Below are 21813 nucleotides of genomic sequence, written 5' to 3' on the forward strand. Positions count from 1 at the left end.
CTCCATAAAATTTTGGCAACAGATTACAAGCAATATCATTAATTAGATTCAACAAATAGAATTGAGTTGGAATTAATCAAATTAATTCCTTAATTGTAAACCATTTAAAATAAATAAAATGTAAACAAAAAATATCTGAATAACAGACAGCATTGAAGACACTTGATGATAACAAGCAGAATCACTGAAGGAAAGAGGTTTAGATGTTGATTTTATTGAAAATGTTTGGTCACCATTATGGTTATCAGTGTTTTGTTTAGTTAGGCAGTTTGACTATTTGCTTTTTATGTCAGTTTGTGTCTTTTGTAATGGTGCTAATTGTACACATTTTAAATGGTTGACTTTTAAGGAATTAATTGGATTAATTCTAACTCAATTCTTATATGTTGAATTTAATTAATAGTATTGCTTGTAATCTGTTGCCACAATTTTATTGAGTCGATAGAGTGTATTACATTTTACGGTACATATTCCATTTCACTGAGTGACCAAAGAATGGTAACATTTTGGGAGTGACTCTCATCTGTGCAGAACTGTTACGAACGGTTTGTGCTAAAATGGCGTAAAAATGGCATGAATTCTGATTTGATTGGTAACATTGCAAAACAGATATACTTATCTGTTTTAAGAGGACCATATATTGACAAGACCCACATGAAAGATTCCTGCATTCCGAGTTGTTGGTGCTGTACACAGTTCAGCTGTTCAAACAAACAAACAAACAAAAAATTAACTAAATTATTAGTCACATATGAGCATTTTTTATTCTGAACGCAACATGTGTAGTACAGCGAAACACATTTGTCAGCTCAGAGCCAAACACATCCAAAACAATTATTCTGCAAGACGCGTGAAGTTTTATTTATTGACCACTAGAGGGCCAGTTGCTTTGAGTACTGTTTTATTTATTATTTCTGAAAAATAATTATAGTTATTTTCCATGAAACGCAAACATTTATGTTGTTTGCCATACATGAAAATGCTGAGCGATCACTAGCCATCAAGTTCAGTTGCAATTTTGCTGAGTTCATTATAAAAAAAAATATATTACAGGCCTATATCAGGAACAGAACCCGGCCACCATGCATAGTGTCATTCCCTGGTAAAGCAGACCTACTCTGGTGAGACAGACCTGCACTGTATCACTGTAACACCCAGCTGTAACCCATGTCTTATTTTTTTGTAGTATTTCTATGTGTCCTTTTCTTCTACTGTCGTTCTTCCCTAGAAGGATGTGACTGTGGTGGACGGGGAAAGTTTGAGCACTAATGATGTTTTATGGTGTCCGATTCCCCTTCTCTGGTGAGTTCCTGTTTACACCCTCACAGCTGGACAACGTCCAGGCGCGTGTGTGTATGTGTGGAAGACATAGTATGAGCACATTTGTTGTTCTCTCAAGGCCAATATTCAAGGCAGATAATGTAACATAGTTCATCTCTATTCCTCTGAGAAGTGTGAGGTGTTGAGATCAGTATGATACTCAGCATCACACTGACATGTCACAGTACTCGTATAAATGTATTTATCAGTTTATTTATATACTGTAATGGAACTTACTGTAGCCTAATAAATTATGCTAGACCTCTACTCACATTTAGCTTCAATGTTTGTTACCATTTTTACACAGCACCTGGTGTCAAGCTAATGTATTCTGCTTTCTACTAGCTACAATAAAATAGATTTCACAGACACATTAAGCACGATGAATACATTTAATATCGTATGGTTATATAACAGAGGTTAGAGGTATGTAACATTAGAGAATCTATTTGTTATGAGTTGTCAGTTTTGTCTGTTTTTACGCAGTCACGCTGATTTTATTAGCTGCAGCGACCTCTAGTGGTCATACAGCTTTTAATTTTCTGTCCAGCGCATATTCACACTGTCAGTTTGTAGACCATTTCTTGCCATGTTTTGTGCTTTTGGCAAGGCAGCCGCTTGTCTGTTAAGAGAGAGAGTGTGTGCTCAGCATGCCAGAGTCTGCATTCCAGTCATTTGCCGTATGCTCCCTGAATATGTGCACATTTGCAGCTGGTTGTAACAGGATGTTACTTGGCTGGACGGCACAGTTTACGATGCCAGTGGAAGGAGACAGGGGGCGAATTACTGAAATATAAACTCCAATTCTTCTGCACAATGAGACAACCACTCAAGAATCTCTGTAGGCTTCAAACTGGCTGTCTTTATCAAGTAAACTACACACCCATTGTAACTTTTATTTGCTACTTCTTCTCTAGATCACCAGATCATTTTTCATTGTTGCTGATGCAACAGCTTTAAATGTGAGGCCCATATTAGACATAATTACATTTTATATGAGAAATATAGACCTAACGTCTGATGAAGCTGCGGAAATCAAGTCTCTATACTGTCTTAAAGGGTTAGTTCACCCAAAAATGAAAATTCTGTCATTTATTACTCATCCTCATGCTGTTCCATACCTGTAAGACCTTCATTAATCTTCGGAACGCAAATTAAGATATTTTTGTTGAAATCCAATGGCTCTGTGAAGCCTGTATAGGGAGCAATGACGTTTCCTCTCTCTGATTTCAAAACACTGCTCGAAGCTTCAGAGCATTATGAATCAGCGTGTCGAATCAGTGGTTCGGAGCGCCAAAGTCACGTGATTTCAGCAGTTTGACACGCGATCCGAATCATGATTCGACACAGAAGAATCATAACACTCCGAAGCTTCCTGAAGCAGTGTTTTGAAATCGGCCATCACTAAATAAGTCGTTATTTTGTTTTTTTGGCGTACATCACTTTATAATATTAATATTGAACCACTGTACTCACATGAACTGATTTAAATATGTTTTTAGTACATTAATGGATCTTGAAAGAGGAAATGCCATTGCTGGCCATGGAGGCCTCACTGAGCCATCGGATTTCAACAAAAATATCTTAATTTGTGTTCCGAAGACTAACAAAGGTCTTATGGGTGTGGAACGGCATGAGGGTGAGTAATAAATTACATTATTTTCATTTTTGGGTGAACTAACCCTTTAACACTGGCATCGTTGCTGTTTCAAGAGTCAGAACAAATAACTAAGATGTAGCCTTACCAGTAACAATCATTAACTAAACCATAACAGCAGTAAATAATCAGAATTAATAACCTGAATTACTACTAATTTACTTTTTATCATTGTCATTATATTCACATTTTGAGAAAAGTGCTCGAATGGGGCAAGTTGTTAAAAGAATATATTTCAGTAACTACAAGGTTTTAAGTCAAAAGTCCAATTACACATTTTTTTTTGCTTTCTCTAGCAGTGATTGTAGGTTTCAAAGTGCCTCATTGTTTTGTGAAACTAAACTAAATAGCCTATCATATTTTTGTTGTTTGGTAAAAAAAAAAAAGTGAATGCAGTAAAACCAAGGCAGGGATTTATTTATTTATATTATTTATTTCCTGTCAAATCTATATTAAAACCCTGAAATGGAGTAGCACCTACCCGATATATGACAACATGGCAATGGATCATAAAAGGTCTGTGTGTTTAGTGAATTATATAATTTTAATAATGGCTGAAATGTTCAATAGTAAAAATTTGGGAAAAAGAAAAAAAAAAAAATTACTGAGGTAAAACGTGACAACTAGCCTCTGTTTCCCACTGATATGATATTTGTTTTCTATTTCACACTTTTGCCAATTAAACTGAAAATCTAAAATTGGATGATATTGTATGAAGAAAACTGGGATAGAAAAAATGGTAAAATAAACAAAAGAGGGCAAAATAAAAAGAGCGCCTTGATACATCATCATGGATTCCTAAGGCAGTGTTGATTCAACTTTGATTCCCCGGTGTAGTTATCCAGATCTCAGAGCAAATAATACACATCTGCACAGACATACGATGCACTTGCTTTAATTATGTTTCTCTTTGAAAAAAACGAAACAAAAAAACATTGTTTCTCAACGATGCTGCCTCTAATTGTCAAATAATGGAGATGAACAGACAGTGCAAATCTCTAGCTTTCTGCTTAAAACACAGCGATCTACCAAAGGACTCAATTTATTTGACGGGACCCCATAACAAACATTCCAGCCAGAGGTCTTTTTTTCTTTTTTTTTTTTTCCTGGGCAGTGCTCCTGTAGCCTTGGCACAAACCCACCACTATCTTTTATTCTTTTGTAATAATACATTAAGTGGAAAACAGCAGTGGGTCATTGACAATTCTCTTTCTAGAATGATCTGTAGAGGCTCAATACGGCTTATTGCAGTAATGAGCAAGAACAATGGACATACCAAAAGAAACACAAGATTTTCTCAGTCTTTTGAAGAGAAAAAGAATCGGTGATATGTAAAGCTTTTCTCTTTTTATTCTTCCTCAGAAATTCAGAGGAATGAAAAGAAATATTACAGAAACATCCATTGCTGCCGATATCTCCAGTGGGCAGAACTAATCAGTCTTCGCTTCTTGCCCAAGGTCTCTCCATTTCTGATGAACATTGTTCAGCCCCCCCCAACAAAGGCAACATCAAAGCCGAAGCCTTGCGCTTAAAACAGCTCCGGCTTTGCAATCTACTTCAAATCCTGCATTCTTAAAACTTGTTTACAGAAAGATCAACTACAAAACTCCATGGGAAGACATCACTACCTTTCTGACATGAATAATTGAATTGGTGTGATAACCTTAAACTCTCTGTTTTGCCATAATTGCTTTGCTAAAAACATTCACAAAGCGCAGCACAAAGAATATCAACTACAGTCTGCTAAGTTTACACACATGCAATACTCTGTTAAAAGAGATAGAGAAAGCCTCTGGCAGGGAAAGTTTTCAGAGTTTTGAAACTCAGAGAACACTTTCAAACTAGGAAGAGAGACAATACAGAATGGAAAAGTGAATGATTACGAATGATAACAAAAAGAATCAAACCTATAGCAAAAAATCCTGTCAACACTATACCCATCAACAACAAACTTAAGTTGAGATGAATTGAATACATCTGCATATAGTGACACTGAAAACAACTCACAGACTGAATAAAAGGAGAAGCATGAGAAAGCAAATAAGATCATCATTCGTGTTGGCTATTTGTGAAGTAAGATCATGTTTCTATTATAATAAAATGAAATGGTTATAAATAATAAATGCTGCGATTTAAATAATACCGTTTGATACACGGCATGACACAAGATAAAAAAAAAAAACAAACAAACAAAAAAAAAACATATTCCTTAAAAACATGAAGGCTGTTATATGAAAATGTTACATCTACTGAATTGTTGCATGAACACATTGTAAAGGCTGATGCCTTATTATGTATAATTTATTAGAATTCTTTTGAATAATTTCAGTTCATGTTGTCCAAGGACTTGCATGTCCATCCACACATTGAGACGTTCTGCCACCTTGTGGCTTTGTCATCTTCTGCAAAGAGAAGGAAGAAATGTTTTTGCAGTTACCATCGCATCCACACACACACACACACACACACACACACACACACATATTTATATATTCAAAGTGATCAGGTCATCAAAAGACATTATTAAACTGTGCCCCCACAAACATTGAACTTCTCCTATATCTCCCTTAAGGACAGGTGAACGCAGACGAATGACCTTGAGTTGATGGGCGAAGCGAGTGAAAAATAGTCTTTCATTAATATGTTTAGGTCTCAGAGCTGCCAGTGAAACAGGATGGATGAAACACGGTGAGCTCTGTGCGCTGCCCTGCTTTAAAGACAAACCACCTCTGGTGAAATGATGAACTCTCTAATCCTTTGTATTCATTCTTCTGCCCCCAGATTTAAACGGGTACACTGTCTCTTTTCTGCCTGTTAACAGGCAGCAGTATAATAATGTAGTTTCCTGTGATGTTTCGACACCATTGCTCCAGGCTCAAGCTTAGTCGGCAGCGTATGGGATCAAGAAAAAATGTGAGCCAGTGAAAATGGATAAAAATGGCCCATTGTACCCCAAGGTAGGGAATGATAACTACTAACGTGAGGCACAAACAGCATAATAAATTATTAGAGATTCTCTGCTCTTGTTCCAGCAGACCAAAATCAAACTTTTCAGCGTATGCTTGGCAGGCCATTAAAAGAATTACTTCATGCTCTGAAAACAGAGGCCTGATGTTAATTTAGATATTTCATCAGAAACGTACAGTACACTCTCCAGATTAATTAACTTTCCTGTGTTTAATGTTATCTGCAAGAAAATAAGTTGTTCCAGCATTAGACCCAGATATTTTTAAGCTGTGTCGGTTTTTGAGGTTTACAGGCAGGTATTTCTTATTTATTTTATTATAAATGAATGATTTATTATAATCATTTCACATTTAAAGATCAATTTGATTTTGTTGTCCCATGTCTCTCATATCACATGTCTCTCTGAACCCACAGCTCAGATGTCAACCCACGTAGAAGGCGACGTTCTCGTGACCTTATGCAACATTCCTTAAAAGTTCTCTAAAGGAGACAAAAATTCAGAACCTTTACAGAACATTTGGGACCTTCCTAAAACATCCTCTTTTAGTAATGAAAGTGCTGCAGTTCAAGGTTCCTTATATGACTTTAGAGGGATTTTCCATTTTGGTTATTTTATGGTCACATAAGAATGTTACAAACATTTGGGACATTAACAGAACGTTCCCACATGGTCCTCTGTTGGTCATTTTATATGATATGATATGATATGATATTAGGTGAACGGAGGTTCTTTTTTGGTTATTTTATGGTTGTGTGAGAACATTTAGGACATTTAGGAAGTTAACAGCGTCCTATAGTAATAGTCCCCTAAACATTCCCAGAACGTCCTGAATATTCCCTGAAGGTCACCATTATGGAGGTGAGCGTTTGCTTTAGATGGGCTCTTGATTCGTTTTTTTCCGGCTGCTTTAACTGTGTTTACAAAACACACTTGTTATAGCAAAAATTGCAAGAGAAATTCTGGTCAGATGAATTTGGTTATTTGTGATGGTGATTCAATCATCATGGAGTGTCCTGATTCACTGATCCTCTCCAGGGTCTAAACTCTGTGTGATAACTGTTAGTTTTTTTTTTTTTTTTTTCTTTTTTAATGAAATGTTCATTATACAGAGTTTTGAGCAGCCTATTTTAGACTCACACAGACATCATGAATCAGCATATGAATCTCAACAATGGTGACAATAAACTAAAATCTCTTTTTTGTGACTTTAGTAGCTTGTTTTGTGATGCTCAGAGTTAATCTGAAAATGTTCTGTTTCTGTTATCTGAGTTTTATGAGGTTACCATTGTGCTGGAGAGTAGATCATGTGCTTCAGTCAATGATGAGCTGAGAAACACTGATGTTATGCGGCATGTTGCTTTATTTAAAGGCAATGATTGTGTAGTTGCTGATACAGTGATAGAGTTGTTACATTATCTCATGCATGTGCTGTTGTCAGCTAATGACTTACTGCAAGAGATTTGCATTTTAATTAAATATTTTCATCATATAACAATCCAGGAATTACCTGTAAAATGCATAAAAAAAATAAAAAAAAGCCTCTTTTGTTTTTTTGTATTTTTCAATTAAATTTTTTGATATGGGCAGCAAGGATGTTCTGGGAACATCACCAATAAAATATGGTTTCCAGAGGTGGGTGGTAATGAAGTACATTCACTACATTTACTTGAGTAGTTTTTTTGGAAAATTTGTACTTTTTAGAGTAGATTTAAATGTGGGAACTTTAACTTCTAACATTTCTAATGAAAGATCTGTACTTTTACTTCGCTACATTTGGCGACGTTCCTCTTGTTACTTTATTTTAATGCAATACTATACATGTTAAGAAATGCATAGTTCCAAGCGCGCCGTCTGTTTTTTTCCGTGAACGATTCCTCATTTACAAATTAATCACTCTTTTAAATCGATTCTGTTCAAAGACTTGATCTAACAACTTGGCAAAACTGTCTAAATTGGTTCGCAAATCAGTTTGAATGATTCTGTTCCTGCACGCACTGAATCGTCTGAAGCGGTTTCTCACTCTGAGCATTGGATGGCGGTGGATCTACAGTCAATTAAAAGCAAATCTGCAAATGCATCCTTTTGTTTGCCAGTGATGAAGATCTTTATTAGCTGAACTGCGTATGCTGTCTGTGAACAATTCCACACAGGTATCGATTTCAATTCATACAGCCAATAGCCAACATTTACAACCAAGCAGATTATTACGCCACAATAACAAAGTATGTAGCATTTCTTTACCGTTTTTATGGACATATATCTTAATTTATACATTAAATAAGCTACCATAAGCAGCACACCCGCTGGGATCACTTTCTAAGTGCTTCCGTCAAAACCGCATTTCCATATTCTTCAAAAAGCTTACGCTGTATGTCCTAAGCCTTCTCTATTCTACTTACGGAATGAACGCAATGGCATTTTTTCTGTAAGTAGAATAGGGAAGGCGTAGGACATACAATGTAAGCTTTTTGAAGAATATGGAAAAGCGGGTTTGGTGGAAGCACTTAGGCGGCAATCATTTGTTTATATAAAGCATTTACATTTTTTCCAAAAATAACGATCTGCAGCAGGGAGGCATGAGGTCTGCAGATGTGGCCAGAGCAATAAACTGCAAATTGTATGTCTATAAGGTAACATCCCTAAGACAGTGCTACAAGGCAGTGTTGTGAAGTCCACGGTTTTCCCGCAGAATTGGTCTACTTTTACACTGTTGCGATGGGTTGTTTTTTTTAGTCCATGGATTGAAGTGACCACCTTCATTTGTTGCACACGTATAAACACAAAAATCTGCACAAAATTCACATTTGTTCTGAGCCACTTCCAAATGTGGTTTTAAATCAGACACATATTCAATATCTGAATATAAACACGGATATGATTCCCCGTTTAATTCCAAGCAACCACAAGGCGAGGGTGACACATTTGCCCACAAAGATGAGAAGGGTCTGTCTGCATCGTCCAGTACTACAAACCACATGACAACAAGTTACGAGTCCTGCGAAGAATGTCATTGACTGAAACAATCTTTTGAAGTATATTATTTTATGTTTTATATGAAATGTTTGTAAGACAAGCTTATTGCTTTCAAATCTTAAGTATGAAATAACAGCTAGTAAAACATAAAATTAATTTTACGATCCAATTAATACAGACTCATGGTAATTAATCTAAACCTACCCTCCACACAAACCTTACCTCAAACCTACACCTTTCATAAAAATAAAATGTACTGTAGAGTTTCATAATTCATAATTAAAAAAAAAATACTTTAAAAACTGATGAAAACTATGGTGTCTGGTGACGTTATACTATCTGTATGCCTTAACACTAGGTGGCGATATTGAAGCTTAAAAAGCAAGGAAAGTGAAGTAGAAGAAGAGCAGTACTAGTGACGACATCAGCAATTTCAGAGGGGGTCTGATGACATCACAAATAGCAGTTTCATTGTAGGGGGGTGTAATTAGTAGGGGCGTGGTTTGCTGTGGGACACAGTCAGACACACTTGGCAAAGATAGATTTTTTAATGTCATATTAAGAATCAGACATGCCTGTATGCACTCACACTAAAGGTAAGTTTACACGACAATGATGTAAAAAAAACAAAAAAACGGTAACACTTTACAATGAAGTTAATTAGTTAACATTAGCTAACTACATTAGTTAACATAACTGCACTTATACAGCATTTATTAATCTTTGTTAATGTTAATTTCAACATTTACTAATACATTATTAACATCTTGTTGTTACATTCACGCCTTCCCGGACTCCAGTTCCCAGAATCCTCCTGTTCTTCACACCTGTCTTCACTTCCCTCATCAGTCTTTAGCCGGATTCCCAGTACCTGTTGTTCCTCGTCAGCACTCCCTTTAAGTTGGACTCACTCCCTGCACTCTTTGTCTGTTCTCTTGTTTGCTTAACGTGTATGTTGTTCGTGCATTCCTGGATTTTAAATAAACTCCTTTAATTGTGGATCTCTGTACTTGCCTCATTTCTCAGCAACAGCACGTAACAGAAGAACAGACCTAACCGCTGGAGGTCATCAATTGAATATGGGGTTGTTCGTCGTTTCTGAACTTCCCGGCTTTCCTGTGTCTCCTAAGCCTACTTCAGCCTCGGATCGCCTAGTTGGGTTCTGGCAGGACGGTCGTTCGCTGGACCGGTATGTGAAGGAATTTGTCGAGCTTGCTTATGTGACGAATTGGCCAGATGCATGTTTAAACGCTTTCTTGTCCAGTCACCCCAGAATCACAGGCGGCCTATGCCAATCTCCAGTTTTCTCCACCTACCCCTCCAGTGGGCATTCCCCTGGTGTCCTGCCAGACCCAAAACCCCCTATGGCCACTGAAAAATCCTCCGCTGGGCCCAGACGGCCTAAGAGGAAGAAGGCTGCCAAGAAATCCCAGTGTCTTGAGTTTTCTGCCGCTGTGCAGCCCAAGATGCCAGTCCTGGATAAGGAGGACTGGTTAATAGACTTTTGGGCTGAACCAGCTCCCAGTCCCCTCAACCTTGCTCCAGCATTCCACGTACCCGCTCCATGCACCACCGAGCCCAGGGAAAGATGGGGGTGGGCTTAGAGACCTGCCATGGCCGTCCACGGCCCCAGACCCGCCATGGCCGTCCTCAGCTCCAGACCTGCCATGGCCGGCCACGGCCCCTGACCCGTCTCAGCCAACTGAGACTCCTGACCCACCATGGCTGCCCACGGCCCGGACCCGCCATGGCCGCCCTCGGTTCCAGACCTGCCATGGCCGTCCACTGCACCTGACCTGCCATGGCCGTCCTCAGCTCCAGACCTGCCATGACGGCCCGAGAACCTAGACCTGCCCTGGAGACCTCCGCACCCATCTACACCTGCCTGTAGGTCTCCAGGGCACCCACCCTAATGAGGGAGGTAATGTTACATTCACGCCTTCCCGGACTCCAGTTCCCAGCTTCCTCCGGTTCTCCACACCTGTCTTCACTTCCCTCATCAGTCTTCCCGCCATCTCCCCGGTTCCCACCACCTGTTTTTCCTCGTCAGCACTCCCTTTAAGTTGGACTCACTCCCTGCACTCCTTGTCTGTTCTCTTGTTTGCTTAACGTGTATGTTGTTCGTGTATTCCTGGATTGTAAATTAAACCCCTTTAATTCTCCGTACTCGCCTCATCTCTCAGCAACAGCACGTAACACTTGTTAACATTAATGCACTGTGAACTACCATGAACAAACCATGAACAACTGTATTTTCATTAACTAACGTTAACGAAGACTATTAAACACAGTAACAAATGTTGTTCATGTTAGTTGATACATTAACTAAAGTTTAACTAATGAACCTAATTGTAAAGTGTTACCAAAAAAACATTTTTTCTTTATAGATGACAATGCTGTAAAAACGATCCTGTGGAATTACAAATTTAAGAATCTGTTTAAAATCTGCAGATCCTACATCCTGACCATTTGGCAGGACAAGCTCAAGATACAGCAGTGCTTTTGTCTCTATGATAATGTAAAGGTATAGGTGATACTGCCAGACTGATTGGATTAGCACCTATGCATTTGAATGACACAGTTATGCTGATTAGACCATGGCTGGGAAATGTAAGCAATGATCTGATTCCTGTACTGCATTTGCATCCTTTGTTTAGATTGTCCACACCTCTACTCTATGTATCCCTCCCCCTTGAATGTATATGAACTACCAAGTCACTGCTTTAGTTAGATTTTGGATGACCACAGCGACGCACAGCGTGTTTCTCAATAAAGAGTAACTTCTGCTTCAAGAGATCCCAAAGTCTCCTGGTCTATGCTTCTGAGATTTCCAACAATCCCCATTCACACGGATCTGTGAAAATGACTAAAAACGCTGTATAATGCATGCCAGGTCAGTAGTTGCCTATCACTTTGTTAAGAAAGGCTACGCGCCTGTGCGCATATGCATTCTTTAACAGAAAACTCACGCCAAATGCGCATCTCTATAGCCTAAACGCGTGATGCACGTGCATGCAGTCACCGGTTTCATGGATCCTAGTTTTGTTTACACAGATTATACGTTATCGTTTTCAAAAACTTAAACTTTGAAACCTGTTTTCAAAAGTTTGCATTTTAAAGCCCCAAAAAAGCCGTTGCCGTGTAAATGAATGGCAAAATGAAAACAAAGTGTTTCATTTTTAGTTGAAATGTTGGGAAAAAAAAGGTGTAAACAGCCCCTAAAACAAATGGCTTTTTTTATTGAAGTGGAAACTTTACATATAGAAATTGCGCGCACACAGAAACATTCAGGAGCATAGAAACTGGTTTTCAACCTCTTCTCTGTGAATTTTATAAATAAAACAGTGTCACTACTGAATGCTACCTTATATTTCTCAGCAACGAGGTGATAACTTTGCTGTTTTTGTAATTAAACTCATAGTTTCAATATCACACAGAGACAGTGTACAGACACAGGTAATTCACACTCACATATACATCTCTCTCTCTCTCTTTCTCTCTCTCACACACACACATTAATAGAGTGCAACAGTTGAGTTCCAGAAGTAAAAACTCCATTCACATTCTCCATAGTGAAATTGATTTTTAACGATAACTTATAAACCTTTAAAGACAGCCATAGTGTGAGCTACGAGGCTGTTAATTGATAGCATTTGCTTCTGTTGAAGCCCTCAGCCAATGTTATTTCATCCTAGTTTTAAAATAATCATGTTTAACAGTGAAATTTGTAATGCAAAACTACATTACCCATGATGCTGTATATAAAATTCCACCAATCAGAGTCGAAATAAGAAAAATCTAAAATGTTGAAAAATAAAATAAAAAATACTATTGATTGCACATTTACTACATTTGATTTTATTAAAACTTTAGCTTCTTAACTTTCACTTTGCTTAGCTTACTTTTAGCTTACCCATACTGCGTAATATCATTGCACCTGCTGCACCCATGGTACGATAGCAAAGTTCCTTGATTATTACGCTGGAATGAGAGTATAGTTCTTAGCCATATTGGCCTAGAAAATCACAACTTTTCATTTTCCGTCGGTCTTAGTACACGATGTAACTACAGAAGAGTCAAGTTTTAAATAGGAAAAATATTGAAACTCTTTGGTCATTTTTAAGCGCGATGCTAACGGTCTAATCAGATTCAATGAACTATGCTAAGCTATGCTAAAAGTGCTACCACCAGACCTGGAGATTGGCTGAATGGATTCAAAAACAGTAAAACTCAACTGTTTAACTCTAGGGGAGTTGGAAAATGAGCCTATTTTCAAAAAAGTTCAAAAAAAATAAGTTCCTTTAATGGTGTTCGAATTGGTGGTAAAGTCATATGAAATTTAGGTCATGAGTCTTACCCAGTGGTTTAAAATATTAAAAAAAGAAATGGATTCCAGTCACTGACAATGTCATGAATGAAAACTTTCAATTTCAATTACACTCTATCACTGCATGTAGAGTTTAAATATGTGGTTTAAAATACATTTGACATCTTTATGGTAACAAAACTGATTTGCAAAACATCTTACTCTATTCCTTTAAATTGTGATCTGACATTACAAACAACAGTGAACAACAAAACCAGAAGAAAACAAAAATGCAATTCAGGAATTCATTAGTGTATGCTTATAAACAAAGCAGTTGCCTGTATCTATTATCAAACAACTTAAAACTGCAATCTCCACTAAAAGTGTTACAGTTTTCAACAAGAAATGCTTATAATCACTTCCTGATCAACTGAAAAGCATTCCAGCCAATTATGACATTATTATTGACCACATCCCTAGGTGTGCAAGTCCACCTCCCCACCATCTTTTCTGTCTATTTTTTAACACCGGCAGTAACTTCACCCAAGAAGAATTCACCCTCTGTCTCTGGAATAATCCATATCGCGAGCGGGGGATTTACAGTATATCTCAACATCACCTCACTTTATAAAGACTCAATGAACAATTTCTCCTTGACAAAATAACACGACCTTACCTTTTCACTTTCTCTTTTAAAGAACGTAAACATTTCTTTTGGTCTTCGTATATGGTGTGATTTGAGTAGCCCAGACCGAACATCCCTCCTGGAGTTTTAGTTCAACCTGCAGAATTTTAGGCAAAATGGCGACATTGTAACAGATGGAGGACGAAAAAAAGGACTGTAATCAAGTACCATGACAAACTTGTCTCATGTTATAGTGCCATTCTCTGGAAAGGTAGGTTTAAAGCTTACAAACGTCTTCCCTTGCTGGATGTGTGTTTAACCGTGTTGAAAAATGAGCGCGCGATGGGTACAGTGAGTCCTTGCATGGGCACAAGAGCTTAAATACACGGGCATCAGGTATGTCAACACCGTGCCAGTCACGAATCGTGCAAGCTAACATTTCACCCCTCCGCTGTCACGCTATTGCTCTGAATAGTATTGCATTTGGGGGAAAGTTGGACGCTCTTCTTCCATCTGAGGTTTCTCGTTTTCCCCCTGCAAAACACTTTATACACACTTTTACAAGGTGGGTGTCAGAATCGATTCAAAGCGGTGTCAGTCACTGGATGAGACGAGCCGTTTTCTGTGTCAGCGGGGAGTTTGTGTCGCGGCCTCTAAGTCGCGGGTTTGACACTTGAAGAGCGCAGACGTGTTCAGACGCTCTTCTTGAAGGCGCTCGGCGCGACCTTGATTGGAGGGAATCTGTGCGCTACGCGTTTGCGCACCGCGGCAAACAAACATGCCGCCAGCCTATTGCTTTCACTTGTAAACCACAGTCGATCATTTTGAATGGTGCTTAAAAATAGGGCCTTTTGTGAAAGATTCTTGCATGCCTCCTGAACTTTTAATAGCTGTAAACGCACATTTTATAGTGTTTTCAAATGAAATAACAGCACTGATATGTGTGTGGCCTACTCTATGGCAGTAGACATCATTTTGATGAATCCTGCTTTACCTCCAATAGTTCTGGACTTGCAGATAGAAAACTATGTTTTACTGCATGATAACTTTTTGTGCCAAAGTAAAATCCTGCTTTAAAGGGTTAGTTCACCCAAAAATGAAAATTCTGTTATTTATTACTTACCCTCATGCCATTCCACACCCGTAAAACCTTCGTTAATCTTCGGAACACAAATTAAGGTATTTTAGTTGAAGTCTGATGGCTCAGTGAGGCATTCATAGGGAGCAATGACATTTCCTCTCTCAAGATCCATAAAGGTACTAAAAACATATTTAAATCAGTTCATGTGAGTACAGCGGCTCAATGTTAATATTATAAATTGACGAGAATATATTTGGTGCGCCAAAAATACAAAATAACGACTTATAAAGTGATGGCCGATTTCAAAACACTGCTTCAGGAAGATTCGGAGCATAATGAATCAGTGTATCGAATCTGTTGTTCGGAGCGCCAAGGTCACGTGATTTCAGCCATTGGCGGTTTGACACGCGATCCGAATCATGATTCGACGCGCTGATTCATTATGCTCCGAATCTTCCTGAAGCTGTGTTTTGAAATCGGCCATCACTAAATAAGTCGGTTTTTTTTTTTTTTTGACGCACCAAAAATATTCTCGTTGCTTTATAATATTAACATTGAGCCACTGTACTCACATGAACTGATTTAAATATGTTTAAGTACTTTTATGGATCTTGAGAGAGGAAATATCATTGCTCCCTATGGAGGCCTCACTGAGCCATCAGATTTCAACTAAAATATCTTAATTTGTGTGCCAGAGATGAACAGGTGTGGAACGGCATGAGGGTAAGTAATAAATTACAGAATTTTCATTTTTGTTTGAACTAACCCTTTAAAGTCACCATGAAATCAAAATTGAAAAAAATCTTGAAACCTCTGAAATATTTGAGTAGGCCTTTTTATTATTAATATATAATATGTTTAAAACATCATCATCATCATTATTATTATTTTTAATTCATGTTCCCCCTCCTAATCTTTAATCGAAATAACTTCTCCCACTTTCAACAACAGCTCTTCTCTGATGACGTTCACTGGCACGAGGGCGGGACAACCTGTCACTCGCATGAGTTTGCAGCAATAACAAACAACAAAAGTGATCCATTCAATTCCTGTCAAACAAAATCAAGTCCTGCTTACATTTTTTCTTGATCCAGAAGCTTTTTCACTTGGATATATGACACGATAAGGAAGAAAAAGACTATCACATCTTTGGTTTCATGCCAACTTTAACCTTTTTTTTTTTTCTTTGCCCTAAAGCTCTTTGCCAACCATATCAAGATTCAGTATTTTCATTTGCACACTAGTCCAATGTTAGACTTGAAAGCATGTGACTTGTCAGCCGTAACTCAGAGACTTTTTACCTACACATAAAATTTCACCTTTGATTATATTTAATATAATCTATAAATTTAACAAAATAATATCATAACAAAGATTGCAATGGGACTGTATATCAGAACTGCCATGATTCAGTCATTAGCAAGACAATTAAACTAGGGATAAAGACTCCACACTCACAATGACACAATCTCCTCTCTGCACCACTAACATAATTTGGCCTTGAAAGCAGTTACCATGGTAAATACACAATACTAAAATGAACTGTTAATGAAACATATGGACACTGCTCCTGATTAATAGAATGAGCATCATTCATGCATGCTAATCCTTCCCAGCTAACACACAAAGTAGAAGTTATGTAATTTATTGGTACTTTTTGGTAATTTCATAAATTACTTATTGACAACGTAACTAAGACGTTGCATGCTCGTAATTTATTTTGCTCTTTATATATAGTGATAGGATATAAAGTGTGTGCCGCCGCATTTGCACGTGCAATTGAAGATTGAGCTCTACAAGCACAGTATATCATTTGACAGGGCAGGAAAGTTTGTTTTTCCTAGGTGAGAGACTTTTTATTTTGTAACAAGTTACGAAAATAATGACAACATCTCATCTGACGGCTGATACTGAATCAGGAATGCTTTTTCTGAGGCACTACTTATTTAAACTGCATCTGACAGAAGAGTCAACAGCTTTCACGCATGTCTTTCAAAATAAAAGTCTTGATTCTAGTGTTGTTGTACTGGAGCCTGGTCTTAAGACCATTTTTTGGAGCTCTTGGTCTTGCCTCGGTCTCAACCACATTTGTACTCGGTCTTGTCTCGGTCTCAGACTAAGAGGACTCGGGATTTTGAGCCATTCCTCTTGCAGAACAGTCACCACTATGTGATGCTGGTGGAGGAAAATGTTTTCTGACTTTCTCCTCCAAAATACCCCAACTTGGCTCAAAAATATTTAGATCTCAGGTGTGCATTATTTTCTAAGAATTCAATGGCCCGGAGTCAATTATTCTGCTTACACTATGGTTACCACACCTCAAGACACTGTTCCGATGTTGTATTTTTAGATATTTGTCAGGTTTTTGTCCTTAAAACACTCTTGTGTGTGGGACTGATTTCTTACACAACTCATCCCAAGCCTCCTTTGCTAATTCCAAAACATCATTTCAGAACTAGTAACGAAGGCTTGAGCCTTGATAGCAAAATAATATTGTTGATACAGTTCTTAATGCAGTTGAGATAGAGAGAGAGAGAGAGAGAGAGAGAGAGAGAGAGAGAGAGAGAGAGAGAGTGAGAGTAAACAGCATATGTGAATTAGCCTACCTGATCTGTGCGTCTCTACAAATAGCAAAACTTTATCTCAAGAACCGCACAGTTATTACCTCGCTGGTGAGTCTTGTATCTTAAGTTGTTAAACTATTTTACTCTGATTAATTTGTCAGAGCAGCGCTGACCAAACGGTTCTGTGCGAGTGTGTGTCAGTACTATACAGTAACGTGAAAGAGAGAGAGAGAGCGCGCAAGAGAGTATGCGCTTTTGGGACACAATAAAACGTATTTTGTGGCAAAAACCATGACAATAATTTGTCGTTTTCATCCTATTGTTTACTTTATTTATTTGCTTGGTCAGTGTCATTGTGGGTTTGGTTTCTTTTGTGGTTGTAGGCTGTAAGGACCTATTGAAATAACTGAAAACATTTGGCGAAGTGATATGGAACTGTAATGCGGTCAAGACCTGCTAGAACTACTTTAGCCATGTGTTTCCCTGAAAACAATTGCACACTTTAGAACGTTGGTCAACCAGTCAGTTTTGGGCATTCAACAGCCCCCGTAGTATAACATGCTGATACATGACACCCCCTTCAGGGTACAATGTTTGAACGATTAGGTGCATGTGATCTTCCAGAATGGTTCAGTAGTCGTTGCACTCTAAAAACTGCTGGGTTAAATATGGACAAAACCAGGGATTGGGTTGTTTTTACCCAGCCATTTTTTTCAACCAATTTTGGATTTATTTTTTTAGCCAGCAATATATTAATATAGTAAAAGGCATGTTTTTGCTCACCCCCAAATAGGGGCAAATTTGTGGGGTATTTTAAGCTGAAACTTGACTATACCAGAGACTTATATTACATCATGTGAAAGAGGGCATAATAGGTGCCCTTTAACCCAACCTCCTGGGTTTGTCCATATTTTACCCAGCTTGGTTTTTTTTTAACCCAGCAGTTTTTAGAGTGGCATTGACACGCCCATCAAGCAAGGACCTATATTTCCACTGCTGTAACCATTAAAACCAATGTTTGGCATTGGCACAGGTGACCAAAGGTTTGGCTAAAGCAGCTCGACCATGAATACTGACTCTGTGGAGCTCCCGACGAACAGTTTAGGTAGAAACAGGAGAGTCGAGGTGCACATTTAATTCTGCAGTGATTTGGGCAGCTGTGGTTTTATGTTTTTTGGCTATAATCCGGGTTAGTACCCGGATATTCCTTTCAGACATCTTCCTGTTGCGTCTACAGTTACTCCTGTTGGATGCTGTTCCTACTTCATGGTGGTATGCTGACATTACCCTGGATACCATAGCTCTCGATACACCACAAAACTTGCTGTCCTGGTCACAGATGACCCAGCGAGACTCGCACCAACAATTTGTCCTCTTTTGAACTCTGATATGTCCCCCATTGTTGTGTGGATTGCAATATTTTATGTACAGCTGTGCTATTGTTCTGCTTATTCAGCCTTCACACTGCTCTTACTGATGAAATGTACAATCAGTGAAGATTGGCCATCAGGCCACGCATATATAGGCATGAAACTACCAATACTATTGGTGTTTCAGTTTCAGTCTCCAACCCCATATATATCTGCACACTTTGAACTCTGCTTGACCAATCAGAATAGTTATATAAATATATTTAATAGCAATGACAGTTTGGCTGGTTGCCTTGAAGTATGACCTAGGTTGTTTCTGTGTTGGTGTTTCTGTGGACTGTTATTGCTAATGTGTGACTAATCCTTGTATTGAGTTGCATAATTGTCTTCTATTTTTTTTTTTTCCATATGCTCCAAGTACCCTTATTATAGATCATTAGTTCTTTGCAACTCTGTTTTCTCATTCTTAATTATCTAAGTATGTGTTCACAATGAAGCTATTTTTACACACAATGATGATACAGATATTGATGCGTTGTTACCATAGATGCTGGATAAAGACTTTAGCAGATTTAATGGTCATTTCCCCTTCAAAATCATGTCTATTAGAATCATCTTCAATTATAACAAATTACTTCATAATTTAATCAACATTTAAGAAAAGCTTTTTTTAATAAATAATTGATAATAAGTTTTTGATAAATAAGAGGTAATGATTGTTTTACTGTACACCTACTTAAATATTGATTTGAGTTTTGTTATTAATTTACTTGTAGAGACTGTGGAGTCTGTGGATGTCGGAATGAGCAATCTGTTCCTGGATGAGAGATCAATTATAAATTAATGCAACAGACAATGATCATTACTTTGAAATATTTCACTCCTGAATCTAGCGATTGACCAATCAGTATCAAGAATACCAGAGAGCTGTATGATACCCCTGAAAGGCACAGGGGTATCACACAGGGTTTTTTTTTTTTTTTTTTGTCCTGAGAAAAGTTCATGACAGAATCCTGTCTCAATCCATGTGTATTTTGATAGCAGTCATCTTAATATAATGTAAACCGCAGACTTAACAGAGATTTATGGGGGAAAAAAATCAGATTACTAAAGCTAACTGTAGAAGGTCAAAACCAGGAGCAGGGCTCAGGTACACAGAGACTGCAACACGCACGCTCACAAATTCATAATCAAATCCTGTAAAGATAGATTACATAGCATGACTAAGTAAATGAAATACTTAATTTCACAAAAATTGATTATGTGTCACTCAGCAAGGTCAAATATTTGCACTGAGACGCATTTGTGGAATGTGCAGAATGATAAAAATTGGTCCCATCTTCCCTGTTTTTGCTTGGCTCCCAGTTCGCAGTGTTCTAAATGAAGACACAGGGGACTGTTTTAATGGAAGTACACTGGCCTGAATTAGCAAGCCAGCACTACTGCAGCTGGGCCGGAGAGATATTTCAGTAAGCTGTTGATCTAGCCAGAACATTGAGACCTGCATAAATCTATTAGTAGAAGAGGCCAAGAGAGAGAGAGAGGCCTATTTATCCTGTGCTATGCTTTGACTATTAGCTGCTCATTCCATATCATTTAACCTCCAGCATGACCTCTCATTACAGCCACCAGACTCATTAGTGTATTACAATATAACATGCTCTATTACTTAAAGGGTTAGTTCATCCAAAAATGAAAATTATGTCAGTAATGAGTCACCCTCATGTCGTTCCAAACCCGTAAAGGCCCGTACACACCGGGACGAATATCGCACGCGTTTATCGTCAGCGTTTTTCGAGACGTTTTTTGTGTTCACACCCAAGCGATTTTCACCGGCGATGTGCCGAGTGAAAGTGCAAATTCACTCCCTGACAGTATGTGGCGCTTGTGCTTAACGGTAGTGCAAATAAACATGATATTAATAAAGTTTAAGAAGATTAAAAAAAATACATATATAAAATGGCATACATACATACATAAATATATAGTGCAAGTGAACGGTAGTGTAAATAAACATATTTATGAAACAGACATTCTCAACTATATTTCTTGAATGTAAAAGGGAAAAAAAGTAAAAATACAGAAATAATACTGTGGCAGAGCACCCATAGTGTGCGTCTCAATCAGCTCTCTACTTCACTAGTCAGGGCACTGATCAGGGATTCGGCCACATTCATTTATATGGTATACTGATACACGACCTAGGAAGCTAGGGAGCTGTTTGAGACGCAGGGATAGTTTGTAGGGGTCTTCCTCGTCTACTTACTTTCTCTTCGTCGTCTTGTGTGCTCGGCAAGATCGTTTTGTGCTTGAGCGCCACCAAGTCGTGTTTTTTACTGTAACTTCAGCAGCTCCAGGCACGTGAACAAAAGCGGCAATCTCATTGGTCGGCCAGTTTTTAACGCGGCGCGTCAAACGAAAAAAACGAACCCGAGGCGTTTTTTTAAAAATGACGCTTTTACGCCTCGCGTTTTTCGCGTCAAGGTGATGATACACGGGGCAACTTTTTGAGCAATGTTGTTGGGCAATGTTGCCGTCAACGGGCAACCTGATGAGACAAAGGGCAACTAATTAGGGCAACAGACAGTTGGCAGCAACTAATCAGAGAGGAGCAAATCTATTGCTAACTCAATAAATACTTTATTATAAACACTTGTTAGGCACTTTATTTCAACTTTTCAAATATTTTCTTCATTTTTATTAAAAATAAATGCCTTTCCGAATTGATTTGTGACAGGAAAAGGGAGAAGAGCGAGTTCGGCAAAAGGCGGATTCGAACCCGCGTCGATCGCATCAAAAACTATCCAAATGTCAAATGCCCTACAGCCTATGCTACTAGAGACTTTAGAAATATTTCCGTCTTTTTAGTATTTAACTGAAATCATTCAATAGCTTCATTACAGCATACACACATTACTTTCGGACAGTTGTTGGTATTTTAAGCAATAT

At 38.1% G+C, this 21813-nt stretch overlaps 1 protein-coding gene across 1 annotated transcript in view; it reads left to right on the forward strand.

The window, feature by feature from the left end:
* Positions 1–13876: 13876 nt before the first annotated feature.
* The window catches only part of znf644b (zinc finger protein 644b), a 31557-nt gene continuing 23620 nt past the window's right edge, over positions 13877–21813 (forward strand). The window contains exon 1 of the mRNA XM_067374505.1: positions 13877–14120. The gene's annotated coding sequence lies outside the window, so the exon portion shown is untranslated. The remainder of the gene's footprint in view (positions 14121–21813) is intronic.

The sequence above is a fragment of the Chanodichthys erythropterus genome, chromosome 21 (genome assembly GCF_024489055.1).
Source record: "Chanodichthys erythropterus isolate Z2021 chromosome 21, ASM2448905v1, whole genome shotgun sequence".
NCBI lineage: Eukaryota > Metazoa > Chordata > Actinopteri > Cypriniformes > Xenocyprididae > Chanodichthys > Chanodichthys erythropterus.